Genomic DNA, 14,390 nt, shown 5'->3' on the forward strand with positions numbered 1-14,390 from the left:
AGGCTCATTGGAAGTTACAAAGCAACTTTCCAGACCTCCACTGGAAGCAAAAAAAAAAAAAAAAAGAAATCTGCAGTCTTATATTTGTGGGCTCAATAATAGCACATCTGATCATCATTCACAGACAAGGTGTTTAGGTGTTTCAGTACCTGATAGGATGGCTTTGTTGAGAGTGGAAGCCTCCTCTCTCAATGGTATGCATTTGTATATTTAATAGTCATACCTCTCAAGTGTACTTCATTTCGAGGAACGTTCCTCATTTGTGGTCTTAAAAATGTCATGTTCCTCAAAGTTCCACATTGAAAGGGTCTGTCACACATTCATTGCTAGCAATATGTTAACTGATATCAATGGCAAATTGAAATGAATCATATTATTTAATTAAAAGACCTATTCTGTAAGTAAAAATATCACATTTTAGCCATCCTATGAGCTTCCTAGTTGAAGTTGTTAGTAAGCCATTAGCAACTGTTCCATGTTTTGCCCATTTTTTCCCACATTATAGGTTCTATACATATTAGCGTAGTACATTTAGTACAGTCAGAAGGTACAAGAATACAATTAGAATATTTACATTCATCACTTGATGTGTTGCAGAAACATAGAAAAGGCACAAGGATTATTATTTGAGTCTATGGTAACAATAAGTAGGTGCATGGTGGAGACGTTGTATTGAGAAGGAGTATTGTACAGTAATATAGCTGTAGATAAAGGAAGTTAGGTGACACAGGAGTACCAAAGGAGGGGGTGGACAAGTTGGAAGGGAGGAGCCAGGTCAATCAGGGGATAGTTACACTGATATAGTCTTGTATTGCTTAGGTTTTTTTTACTGCATTTTTGAACTGGTGTTTAGGCTTAGTGTTTTCAATGTGTAATGGAAGTTTATTCCAGCTATTTGCTGGGGAATAGCTGTAGAGGTTCTTGCCAATGTTAATCATTGGCTTGTATATAGAAAGGAAATGTTGCTCTGAGCTCCAAAGAGTTCTAGGTGGGGTTTAGGGGGAGATAATAGAGTGAATGCTGGGACAGAAAGAGGTCTGATGTAGAATAGAGTAGATTATATGAAGTTGACAGAGGAGAAGGTAGTTAGGAAGCTCTAGCCAGTTTAGTTACCTGCATGCTAAGCAGTGGTGAGAATAGTATGGGTGTTCAGCAGCAAATTTGGCCACTTTGTTGTAGGTGGATTCCAGTTTAGAGATGTGTGGTTTGTATGATGGTGAGGATTTTACAGCCTTATAGTAGGGTTGGTAGTAGGTAGACATGGGATGGGGCTGTCTTGGCTTTACTGGATAAAAAGTTTTTATTCCTGTATATGATTCCAAGTTTCAGGGTTTTTTTTTTTAATGTTACTGAGTACATGTAGGTCAAATTTGAACTGGTCATCAATAATGACCCCAAGTAATTTGGTATGAATTTCAACTGTGATGGGTGTTTTATTAAGGGAAGTGATAGAAAAAGAAGGTTTAAGATGGTTCATAATTTTTATAATGAAGAACACGAGTTTAGTCTTCTTATGGTTCAGGATTAGATAGTTCTTGTTGAGCCAGTTTTCAATAGAACAAAAGGAGTTCTGAGTTGTTGTATGCAGATCTGGGAGGGTATCAGCTATGGTGACGACTGTGGAGTCATCAGCATATTGTACCAGGGATGATTGTGGTGTGGATGTGGACAACTGGTTGGTGAATATGTTAAATGTTAGAGGGACCAAAATTGAGACTTAGCAGGACCCCCATCTTTATGGGAAGTTCAGAGGAGATAGCAGAAACCATTTAATTTATTGCAAATGGTTGCTGATGTAGCTAGAGAGCCAGGAGATAGTAGAGGTAGATAGGTTGAGTTCAGAGAGTTTGTTTAAAAGGACGGGGGGGGGGGTGAGATACGGTGTCAGAAGTTTCTGAGAGGTAAAGAAAGAGACAAGATCCAAGTTTGTTCTGATCTCTAGCTTGTGAGATGGTATTAATGAAGGAAATGAGGGCTGTAGAGGTACTGTGTCCAGGACAAAAGCCATGTTGGGTGGGGGTGATTAGCTTTTCTTGTATGAGGTATTGTAGGACTTATTTGTGTACACATTTTTCCAAGATCTTTGAGAGGTGGTGATAGGATTGGTATGGGCAGAAAGTTGTAATCCATAATGTGACACCAGTAAACGAGAGTTCTGAGGAAGTCCCTAAGGTGGGGATGAAAGCGCTTAACGTAAACGTTTTTATTCAGTGTGTGTAATTGCTGCTTGGTCTTTTCCGACTTGATCATTGTGGAATTTTTTCCATTTGGATTTTGGAATAAAGCTGTGTTTTTATTGTTTACTGGTGTCACATTGTGGATTACAATGTTTGCATTTTTTCATTCTCTTGTTATGGGCAGAAAGTTGTGCAGTTCAGTACAGATGCCTCCTTTATGGATAGGTAAGGTGTAGAATGGTTTCCAAATTGCAGGGACTTCAGCCTCAGTAATTGATTGGTTAATGAGGATAGAGATGGATTGGGCAATGGATTTGGCTGCTTTCTTTTGAAAGAGTGGAAGGACACTGTCTGTTGAGGGGGAGCAAGTTTTAAGTTTAAGAAGCAGGGATTTACTGTAGTTGGTTTATACATTTTTTAGGGAGAAGGGTGAGGTGTAGTTAGAGGGTTTGAGAGGATTGTTGGGTAGGGTATTGTCAGTACTGGTATTAGGATGGTTGGTTCATTTGCTGATGGAGTCTATGAATTAGGTGATGAAGTTAGATGCAGTCTGGAGAGCAGTGCTTGAAGGGCTAAGTTGGGGAGAGGAGGGGGTTGCCAGGATGGAGGATTTGGTTAACCGTATACCAGAACTTCTTGGGGTTATTAAGGTGTGATGTGGGAGGGTTAGTATAGTAGCGTCTCTAATCACTGGTAATGACTTTTTTAGTAAGGTTGCATAGGTGCCTGTACTGTTGGAAGTGGGAGAAGAGTTTAATTTTAGTCCAGAGCTTCTAGATTTTATCTCTCTAAGCCATCAGGGAGCAGATGGAGTTTGTTAACCAAGGGGATATGGCTGCTTTTATTCTTACATTACGTATGGGGGCTAGGGAGTTGAGCATGTATGGAAATATGCCAGCACAGCTTCATTTAGGGGTAAGTCTCTGAGGAATGACCAGTTGATAGCTGAGAGCTGGCTGTTTAGTATACCAGAGTAAAAGTTTGTCAATCTGCAGCATGCTTTGATCTTATGGGGTTTACACATATGAGGATTGAAACAGAAGACTTTAATTGTGGTCACTAAGGGAATCAGGCAAGGTTTCAGAGAAGTGATATTTATGGGGATGAGATACGACAATCCAATCAAGGACAGATGATTGATTAAAAGGTATAGAAGTATAAGTAGGTTGGGATAATAGCTGGGTGAAACCAGGTAAGTTAATGGAGGAGGAGGGGGATACCAAGGAGAGAGTTAGCCAGTTTATGTTGACATCACCCATGAGTTTGGTTTCATTGGGGATGCATATGTTTGTACTTATAAAACTTTTTAAAATTATATATTTCAGTTTTAATTATATAACATAATACAATAAACAGTGAGTCCATAATACACAATAAATGTAACACTATGTTGTATTACAAATAATCCAGTAACCATCATCATCCCCTTTTCCCCATTTATTTTTTCCACATAGGGTTAGGGTGTCATGTTAACTACCACCACCACCTTCAATTCAGTGTTACTCATCTACTTTCCTCTTGTTTTCTTTCTGTTTCTCCCAAATCTTCTTCAAAAAGTCATCTTCTGCTTTTCTATACACATACCAAACTATCATAATCTGTCGCTTTTGACCTTCTCTGCAATTAGAGCTTCTTTGTCTTCTGCTCTGATGTCCTTATCTCATCATCTATCCCACAGTGTGCATCCTACCACCCATTTCAGGCACTTCATCTCCATCTGCTCTGCCTTTGCTGCCCCGGTTTATATACCATACAGTATTACTGGCTGCACCACTGTTTTGTACACATTACGTTTCAGTTTTTTTTTAACGTCTTCTGTCTCTCACTGCACTTAACATTCTTTGCCAGATATCTGTAGCCTTTATGATTCTAGCCTTGACCTTCTCATTCAGACAAACGTTTTCATTAACCATACTTCCAAAATATTTGAAACTATTAACATATTTCACTATTTTCCATTCTATCTCAGTTTGGGACTTCTTTTGATTTTCCCAGTGTGCTGCCATGACAATTGCCTTGTCTGTACTCAGTTTCCTTTTATGTGCCTTCACTTTTGTATTCCATTCCTCTATCATTTGCTGAAGTTCCTGCTTAATTTTGCTTGTAAAGCCAAATTGTCTGCATACAATAGCTTTGTTGATCAGACCCCTCAGAACTGTTTGCTTATGAATTCCATCACAAGTATGAAAAGCAGTGGACTCAGGGTTGAATCCTGATGCTCATCCAATCCCAAAGGAAACCCTTCTTTAAGTCCAAACAATGTCCATACTTGTGCTATTTGGAACTTGAACATAGTCTATACTAAATCTACCAATGATTGCAGGACTTCAAATTATTGCAGGTATGCCCAAATCAGCCTTTGTGTGACCTTGTCATATGCCTTCTTCAAGTCTGGGCATGCCCAACTGGACTCTTTCATCATCTGTAGATTTTTTTTAACTATCTGCCTCAATGCAAACAATGAGTCAGTTGTGTTGCATCCTGATCTGAATCTAAATTGCTCATCTCCCATCGTTCTTTCTACTCCTGTTTCTGTTCATTTATCAATCATCCCTTTCAGCACTTTCAAGCAATGTAGCAGGAGCTGGATACCTCTGTACTGCACACAGCTGTGAATGTCCACTTCCTTTTTGTCCACTGGCACTAGAGTGCTTGCTCTCTAAGTTATCTAGAGAATGCCTTTCTCTCTTTACTCCTATGAGGACCTTCAGAAGCCATTTATTGCCTAACTCACCAAACACCTTGATAATATCTGGTGACCTCGTCTGTGCCTATTGCTTCCTCTGACTTTATTTTCCTTAGTGATTTTCTTACATCTTCTTGGATGAGTTGCTTTACCTCCTTCAGTGTAAGCTGTGTATGGTGCAGAACAGCTTCCATTGAATTTTCTTTATTGAGAACCTGTTGGATGTACTCCTTCCAGTTGTCTTTGATACACAATGGACTGATGAACAGGTTGTTGCTGACGTTCCTTGTGAATAGTGAGAGAAGACTATATTCTATATTCTTCTCTACCTTGCAACCTGATAGTTTCTTTGTGCCATCTGCTGGGTCAATTTCTAGAAGCTAATACAGTTCCTCTGATGGCTTGTTCTTTGCTATTGCAAATGATCTCTTGGCTTCTTTGTTCGCCAACCAGTATTCCTTTCTGGTCTGATCTGTCAGTTTTTCCTGCACTCCTTTCTTTTGACAACCTGGTAATCTTCTTCATTTCACCACCAGCTTTCCTTGTGTCCCTTATTCTCATGCCTGTCTCAGCCTCATACCTGTTCTATAATCCTCACACATGATGTTGTGAGATGCTGCCATTTTTCAATGTAACTTATTTTCTGAGATGATAGAGCCATGTGAATTACCTTGAACTCTTGTTTATTTACTCAATCCAACTTCCAGGTCTTTAGCCTAACCTCTGTTGACCATAGAACTTTCACTGACCATGGCTTGCAACTGATTGTAGCCACCAATGGTTTATGCTATGGGCCAACTGTTTCACTGGAGGTGACTTTGCTGTCTCTGATTCTACCACAATGCCCTTTCTTTACTAGGAAGAAGTCCACCTGAGTTGCATGCAGGCCACTCTTGCATGTGATATTGTGACTGTCTCTCTCTCTTACTGAACCATATATTGCCCCCCCCACCATCAAGGCACTTGTAAGACAGAAGTCTTGAATGACTCTCCTTTATTTCTTTTCCCCACCCACACAGCCCTAGGCAGTTCTGATATCCTGTTCTGTCTTTGCCAATATGCTTATTCAGGTACCCATTTATCAACAGCAACTCACATTGTCCTGTTGTACCTCTCTGCCTGATCGTTCTCTGCATCATGGTTAATGAAACATATTTTTTCGTGATGACAGTTGCAGTATATGAATGTCGAGGGAAATGATGGCAGGGAAAATGGAATGAAGATATGATGATCCATACATGTGTAACAATGAGAAGTGAAACAGAGAGATGTCAGCTACTGAGGCAGAGTTCCATAAAAGATAAACAGATTATATGGATAAATATTAAGGATGCAAGTCAATTGGTTACAATAGGGATTAAGACAGTGGTAGAGGTAGATTTGTGATATATCAAAGTTACTCATTTAGTTACGGCTGCTAACATTAGATATCCAAAGTACATATAATAATGATAATAAATGTATGTGCATCCTTTGTGTGTGTGTGTGTGTGTGTGTGTGTGTGTGTGTGTGTGTGTGTGTGTGTGTGTGTGTGTGTGTATCTATATCCACACAGAAAGTATTAGATAACTGAAGAAAAATGACTAACATCTGTTGCTTCTAAGTAAAAGTTTAATGCTTCTATTAACTTCTGTTAACAGTGGGATTCTTGTTGTTAGAGAAGACTGAAAATCTAAACATGCCACTGAAAGTAGCAGTACCACACTTGGCATATCTTTATGGATTTTCATTTAGATAAAAACAGAAATTATGCTCCTTTGATTGTTTATACTTAGTAACATTTTTAGAGTTATATCTGAATATTTATAGTAGGGTTTATAACAGTGCAAACTGGGCCCTACAGCCTTCAAAGGAACAAATATTTACAAACTGATGGAAACTTCTTTAAATGCATTATGTAGCTTAAAACAGATAAATATATTATAATTGATACACCAATCATGCTTCCCCAGAATAAAGTAATAAAAAAGTAGCTTAAACATAATAGTTCTTGAACAAACATTTAAATCATGGGAATGAAAGGCCTTATGTTTTCAGCTATTAAAAGTTTTCTCATGCAACAGGAGAATTTGTAATGTGTTTGACTATATAATTTATCATTATTTCTGACTTGACTTAGTATTGTAAGTGTAAGCGTCTGCTTAACTCACCATTTCAGATGTACCTGATGTGTTCCATTGCCTGTCATCTGAAATTTTGTTTTCAAATATACCTCATTGATTAGGGGCATTATTTACTTACCTTCATCACGTTTGCATGTTACATTTTTTCTCATTATAAAATTGTGCCCACTAATATCACTGTTAATTAACATTGCATCTATCATATCAGGAAGTATTCAAGCCTTGTTTCAGAATTTCACCAATGGCACTTGTTATGCATAATGCAGGGTGATGTTCTAGGCGAGTGTACATTTTGTAATCAGACTCATTAGTTGCAAGCTAAGAGAAAAGCACCTCAGCATTAAGTCACTTTTATTACATTCTAAGTTCTGATGTTGCTTGCGGTAAATTGTTTTTGCTTTCCTGTTGGTGGAGGAAGAAACACAGTGATGTGATGGTGATGTATGGATAGCTACATCAGTCTGGCACTACAACCATAAGTACTTTCCCACTCATAACTATTGCTTGCTGCCTTGGTGTAAAGACATTGGTTGCTGACATTGTGGTACCATTGTCATCTACCACAAAGAGTCTCCATGCAAATAAAGGGCCATCAAATAAGTTATTTTCAATTTTGTAAAACAAGTCAGTACTGGACAAGTGCTATCAACAATATCTGCAAAATACTGATATATTTCCATTCATAACACTCATTTATGCAGACAAACCAATAATTAATATCTTATTTACACATTTAATCAGACCAAACACAAAATATTTGCATTTAATACCATTCTGTTAATACAGTAGTTTGTGAATGCATTTCATCCTATTTTACAAAGATTAGAGAAGTGAGTTCATGAGGTTATAAATGCCTTCTGTGTCAGCTGTGATATTAATTGCTAAGAAACAACTCACTTGTCAAGTTGTACTTATTTTCAAAACATTTATGCCTAGATAATCATAATGGTAGAAATCAAACTTGGGTTTATAAATTACTATCAGATCTTTGAAGATATCTATACATATCTTGTATAAAGTGCGTGTAAACATTATAATAGGAATGACGAACTTTTCGAAAAGGGTCTTTTATTTTAAACACCTTTATTAAATTATCACTTAAGACATTTGCATATATACATTAACAGAAAAGAAAGCAAAAATAATAGCATTTTTTTCATGAATTATACCTTCCATATGAGTTTTCTTTCTTTATAACAAGTGTCATATAGTCCAATATTATGTATACTGTGCAATTCCTGCCTTCTTTTAAACCTCACTCCTCTTCCTGGCCATTTAACTGCACAATGTATTGTTCTCAAAAAGTCCATTTATTTCTATGCAATTTGCTGCTTACCTTCTGTAACGATCTCAATTCTAGATCTTTCATCTCTTTAACAGTATTGCGTACTGCATTTATATTTTCCAGTAACTGTTTTTTTGTCAGCCAATAGCATTAAACATAATAAGAACATATGATGTCTAGGTAATTCAAATCCTGTATCCTAGCTCAAAAGAATAATTTCCTTAGTTACAGCTATTTATTCCACCAGTATTTCTGATAGAGAACTCTGTAATGTAGTTTTAAAATCTACTAATTCATCACACTCCAAAACACATGTTCTTAGTTACCTGTCTCTTTCTCATCACACCTCCAGCATTTGCTAACTGTGAGAAAATACTTTGAAGTCTACTCAAAGTATAAAAATACCTATGCAAACACTTCCAAGCAAAAATCCTAAACCTCCTGGCCATTGTTGCATACATGGGAGCCACACCAAGCACACACACACACACACACACACACACACACACACACACACACACACACACACACATATATATATATATATATATATATATATATATATATATATATATATATATAGATATGTAGATATATACATATACACAATACATACATAACTTCCTTTGTTCCTTTGTGCCTTTGTAAATTTATTTTCCAGTTTCTCTTCCTAATCTTTTCTAAACTCCGCCGATTGATTATTATAGTTATCATGCAACATTTTATATGCCCTACTAATTATTGCTTTTAACAGCAGCTCCTCTAGAATAGAATAAAAACTCTATTAGAGATGATCTTTTACTTACAACTCCCCTATCCCTTTCTCTTTGCCTGTACTCTGATATCTGATCCTGGTATGGAAGGCAATCTCTAACTTACAGTGCAATCTTTTGCATCATGTCATTCTTTCTGCTCCAAATATCTTGGTTCCTTTGTCAGTTTTCTCCAGTAAATGCCATCCCCATCTTGTTGATTTTCTGTAACCCTGCTTGAAACCATCCCTAGTGACAAAATCTCCTTTCTCCTTTTGCCTATTGACTTAGTTCTCAAAATACTTTCTGTAACATTATGAATCGAATGCTTCCTTTTTTAATTTCTCCATATCTTTTGGGTTTCTAATACCATGACAGGAATGACCCCCATTCCTAAGTCAAAGTATGATTAAAGTTCATGAAATTAGTATTGTTCATTCTTTGATGTCAGCCAAAAGTGCTCTTCACAGCACCGACTATGTGCCCAGTAATGACTCCTTCTTTAATTCCTATGGAGTTACATGTATTGGTAGCGTATCTAAATAAGATTTTAGACTCTTGTTTACAAGATCCATTGCTCCTACTACTATTGGAACCATTTGTGTATCTTTCTTCCACATTGCTCTCATTTCTGCTTGCAAATCCTGATATTTTATAACTTTGTGTCTTTCTGTGCGCAGGACACTGTAGTCACTGGGTGTGGCAATTTCAATGATCAATGCTACTTTTGTCTTCCTTTCCTGGACCACTATATTCGGTTTTCTAGTATCTATCTTTTGAACTGTTGGTAATGGGTGATCCCATGTGATGTAGACCTCATCATTTTCTATTATGCTTTGTGGCTCATGTTTGCAGTGTTTTTCAGCCACTTCAACATCATAATTTTTGCCCAATCCCCAGTGCAGCTGTCTTGCCACATTATTATGCCTTTCAGTATACAGTCCTTCTGCCATTAGTATGTCACAACCAGCAACTAGATGTGTGACAGTTTCCAATTCCATTTTACAAAACCTACATCTGTCGGTTTATCCCACATGTTCAATGGACTTTGTAAACCAATGTGTACATAGCCCACTATCTTGTGCCGTCAGTATTAACCTTTCATCTCTTGGTTTGAATTCACCTCTCTTTAACCATTCCTGCATTCATTTCTGATCAACATGAGGTTCTTCCAGAAGTTTTCTATACTTGCAACTATATTTATGCATTTTCCACATTTCTTGCCTTTTCATCTGATCCTTCACCTTATATTCTTTCTTTTGTTTTTTGGCACATTCACTTGCTGCCTGATTTTTATCTACTTTTGCTTTGATTTCTATTCCTGCTTGATGCCGATATGCTTCTGCTAAGATAAGCAGGAAAATCATCTTAGATTTATTCTCCTCATGTTTCAAAACTTTCACTACGTTTGGGTCTTGTGAGGTTACAGATGCATGTGGAGTCCCACAATTGCAGATCTATACATGTGATCAATTTCATGGAGGCCGAGCCTTCCTTCAGAATGGGGAATATATAATTTTGGTATGCACTGATTTATAAATCATTTGGTGAGCATGAAGCATCCTTCTTGTTTTAATATCTAATCTATCTAACACATTTTGGGGCCAAGCAATCACTCCAAAACTGTAAGTTGGACAGGAAGAGCAAACTAGTTTATAGCTTGGATTTTGTTACTAGATGTCAATGCTGTTTTCAGGATTAATTTATGTCTTCTACAATATTCCTAAGTTTTACTTGCATTTGTTAATGTTTTATTGCTGATTCTTCATCAGTTCCCATGTATTTATCACTCCCTCTTGCTCAAGTTCTTTTATATCACAGTCTTGTCCCAAACTGATGTTTTCCTGGTGCTGCAGTATTCCTGCTTTAAAGGTTGCTTTTGCACATTTATTAAGGCCAAATGACATTCTAATATCATCTGAAAAAGTTTTGACAACTTGCAGCTGTCCTTTCAGTTCCTCATCTGATGAGCTATACAGTTTTAAATCATCAACAAAGAGAAGATGAGAAGTTTTTACACTTTGTTGTTTTCTAGGTGCCATTATAGCCATGACCTAATCTGTTAAGTAAACAGCTTAATGGGTTAAGGGCAAGGCAGAACAGCAGTGGTGACAGAGGTTCACCCTGGAATATCCCCCCTTTGAATTTTTATCCCTGCGATAATAATTTGTCCTTTATCATGGCTTAATTGCAAAGCGGTCTGCCATTGTTTCATGGTCACTTAATGTAGTCAATCAGTCTTTTTTATGCACTGTTTTGTCCATGAATGTGGGATACTATCAAATGCTTTTTTTTTTAAGTCAATCCATGCCATACTTAGATTCTTTCCCTTTTTAAAGTTCTCCACTATGACTTTATTTAACAACAATGATCCTTTGTTCCATATAACTTTCTTTTATTGCCCTTTTATTCTTTTGCCATACTTGTGTTTTTTTCTAAATGACTAAACTCTGTCATCATCAATTACCCTGTATAGTTTATATGTAGTCAGAAGGCAAGTTACTAATCTATAATCTCTCCCTTTTTAATTTCTCCAAATCCCTTGAGTTTCTAATACCATGATGGAAATGGACCCCTTTCCTAAGTCAAAGTGCGATTAAAGTTCATGAAATTAGTATTGTTTCACTCTTTGATGTCAGCTATGCTCTGTATGGTAATTGTTATTTTCCTTTAGGATCTGCGTCCATATCCAGGCTCTCATTATTTCTAAAATTCTCCTACCTACTTTGATTTATAATCTTCTGCTTGTGTTATGTATATGACCATAAACTGCACAGCTCTAAAATATCCACACAAATCAGGTCATTCTAAACCACCTTGTTCTATGGGGGATACACTTATCACAATTAACTCTTACAGTCTTTCCCACCTAAATCCAAATATATTCCTTCAACTTTTTATTAATCATTGCCCACAGCGTCTGTTCTGATTGATAAAAATATACCTTACATGTATAGAAGACTAAAGAGACTAAAAACATTTTCTACTTGTATCTTACTGTTCATATCCATAAACAAGAGCTTCACATTTCACACTTTTTGTATTATCTTTTTAGTCCCTTTCTTTGCCTTTAGCTACCATATCAGAATCCCTTTTAGTCCTTATACCTAAATACTTCATTTTACCATGTTCAGATAAATATGGGTATGGCTGAGCCATATCATGTGTAGGTACATAATTTAAAGCTACAGTCTTTGTTTTTATCTTTATTAATGTTATATCCAGAAAAGATTTAAAACTGTCTCAAAATGTTCCAAAACATAGATAGATCCTTTTATGGATCTATAAAGTACAAAATAATAGCATACACAGATAAAGCCAACTTTACTCAATTACCATGCTAAATAGATCCTTTAATTTCTGAGTCTCTTGTTTTCTTTGCCCATTGCTCTAAATATAAAGCAAATAACAAAGGGAAAGAGGAATCCCCTGCCTGATTCTTATGTTCAAATACGACTAATCCTCCCACCTTAATTTTGCCTACAATCCATCATATTTCCTCCTAATAACCCTATTATTGTATCACAGAATGCAAATGCTTTCATAGCTCTACTCATAAAATCCCATCTTACTCAATCAAATGATTTGTTTGCATCATGACCCACAAGCAATGACAATATTTTCTTACATTCTGTTTCCCTCTGGATCATCTTTGTTCTTTTAATGTTGTCAAATGTTTGCCTCTCCTCCACAAAACTACACTGATCCATGTTTATCAGTTTTGGTGACAGCTTTGCCATTCTCTTAGCTAGTATAGACAAAAACACTTTGTAATCATGGTTTAAAATTGAAATGTATCATTATGAAGCTAGGTGCAATGGGTCTTCATCCTCTTTGGGTAATGCAGCCACCACAGTATTTAAAGTACTATTAAACAAAACCTTCCAGATCTTTATCATTTTCTTTCCACCTAACTTCCAAACTTCCACAGGACTAGCATTTGATCCTAGAGAATTCCATATAGACTGAACATACATCACCATTTTTATCTCTTTTCTGATCTAAACTATTAGTCTTTGGGCCTAATTTTTCCTCTAAGCATGACATAATTAAGTCTTCCATTAAAATTTCCACTTGTGCTTTTCTTGGTTTCCACATTACACTGCTGTATATAAACTATCATACAATTTCTAAAATATCTCTAAAACCTCTATAGGATATATGATTATTTATTTATTTTTATTTTAGGGTCCTAATGTTTAGCAACAACCATCTACATGTTCTTTTGCCCGAGTCATTGTGTTAAAAGTTTTTGTGCTATGGAGACGCCAAAAAAATAGTTGCTGAAAAGAAATTTTTCTGAACTCAATCATATCAGCCAAATATTTATTTATTTAACATTTGTTGACCAGGAAAGTCCAACTAGGACAGAGCCTATTTTCATCATCAGATGCCCAGGGATAAATGCTCCAGAAACATGTCTTTGAAATGTGGGAAGAAAGTGGAGTATCTGGAGGAAACCCATGTGAACACAGGGAGAACATGCAGACTCCACACAGAAGGCACTCCAGCCAAGAATCGAACTGAAAAACCTCTTTCTGTGAGGTGTCAATGATAACCTCTGCACCACTGCACCACCCAAATACTCCCTTAATGTTGCCTTTAGCACTCTGCAGTTGCTCTTCTTCTTGTTTTGTAAGATCCCGCTTATTCTGCAATACTTTAACCTTTGTCAGCCCCTCTAAACAATTACCATTACTTCCATATCTGTTTTGCTTTTATTCCCACCCTAGTTTTAAACTCCATTTTCATTTTATCTTACTCACTAGGTATCACTTCTGAACAAATTTCTGTCTTCCCTACTAGCTCTTGAATAATTTCCACTGCATATTCCTTAAATTCTTCTCTTTTTAACAGGTTGTTTTTTTTTACTTCATTATGTTGCATTTATACCTTAGTTTTCATTGGAGCATGACCTGAAATAGTTATCAGAGGTAAGTAGAAGCTTTCAATTAAATACACATGCTCATCTGAAATATAATTTTTGGTGGAATATCAATAAATGTTAGCATAATCCTCCTCCCTTGCCAGTAGCTCCTTACTATCACACACCTACTATTATTGTCTTTTTAAATCTTCCTTCACTATCAGAACCTCTTAGGCAATTAGTATTATTGCTCATCTTTTCCTTTATATATGATATTCTGCTGAATATTCATCCTGAAATTCTTTCTTTGCCAACTTTACATTCTTATTGCTATTCAAATATATTTCCTGCAACATAGCTGCTCCACCCTGTATTTCTTAATATAATTCAATACTATTTTCCTTTTTGTCTATACCATTAAGGCCTTTTACATTCCAAGATAATATGGGCAGAGAAGCCATTATAACAGGAAGCTGTTGCTCCACTCTGTTATACATGAC

The sequence above is a fragment of the Protopterus annectens genome, chromosome 1.part0, assembly GCF_019279795.1.
Source record: "Protopterus annectens isolate FY-2018-M chromosome 1.part0, PAN1.0, whole genome shotgun sequence".
NCBI classification, from domain to species: domain Eukaryota; kingdom Metazoa; phylum Chordata; order Ceratodontiformes; family Protopteridae; genus Protopterus; species Protopterus annectens.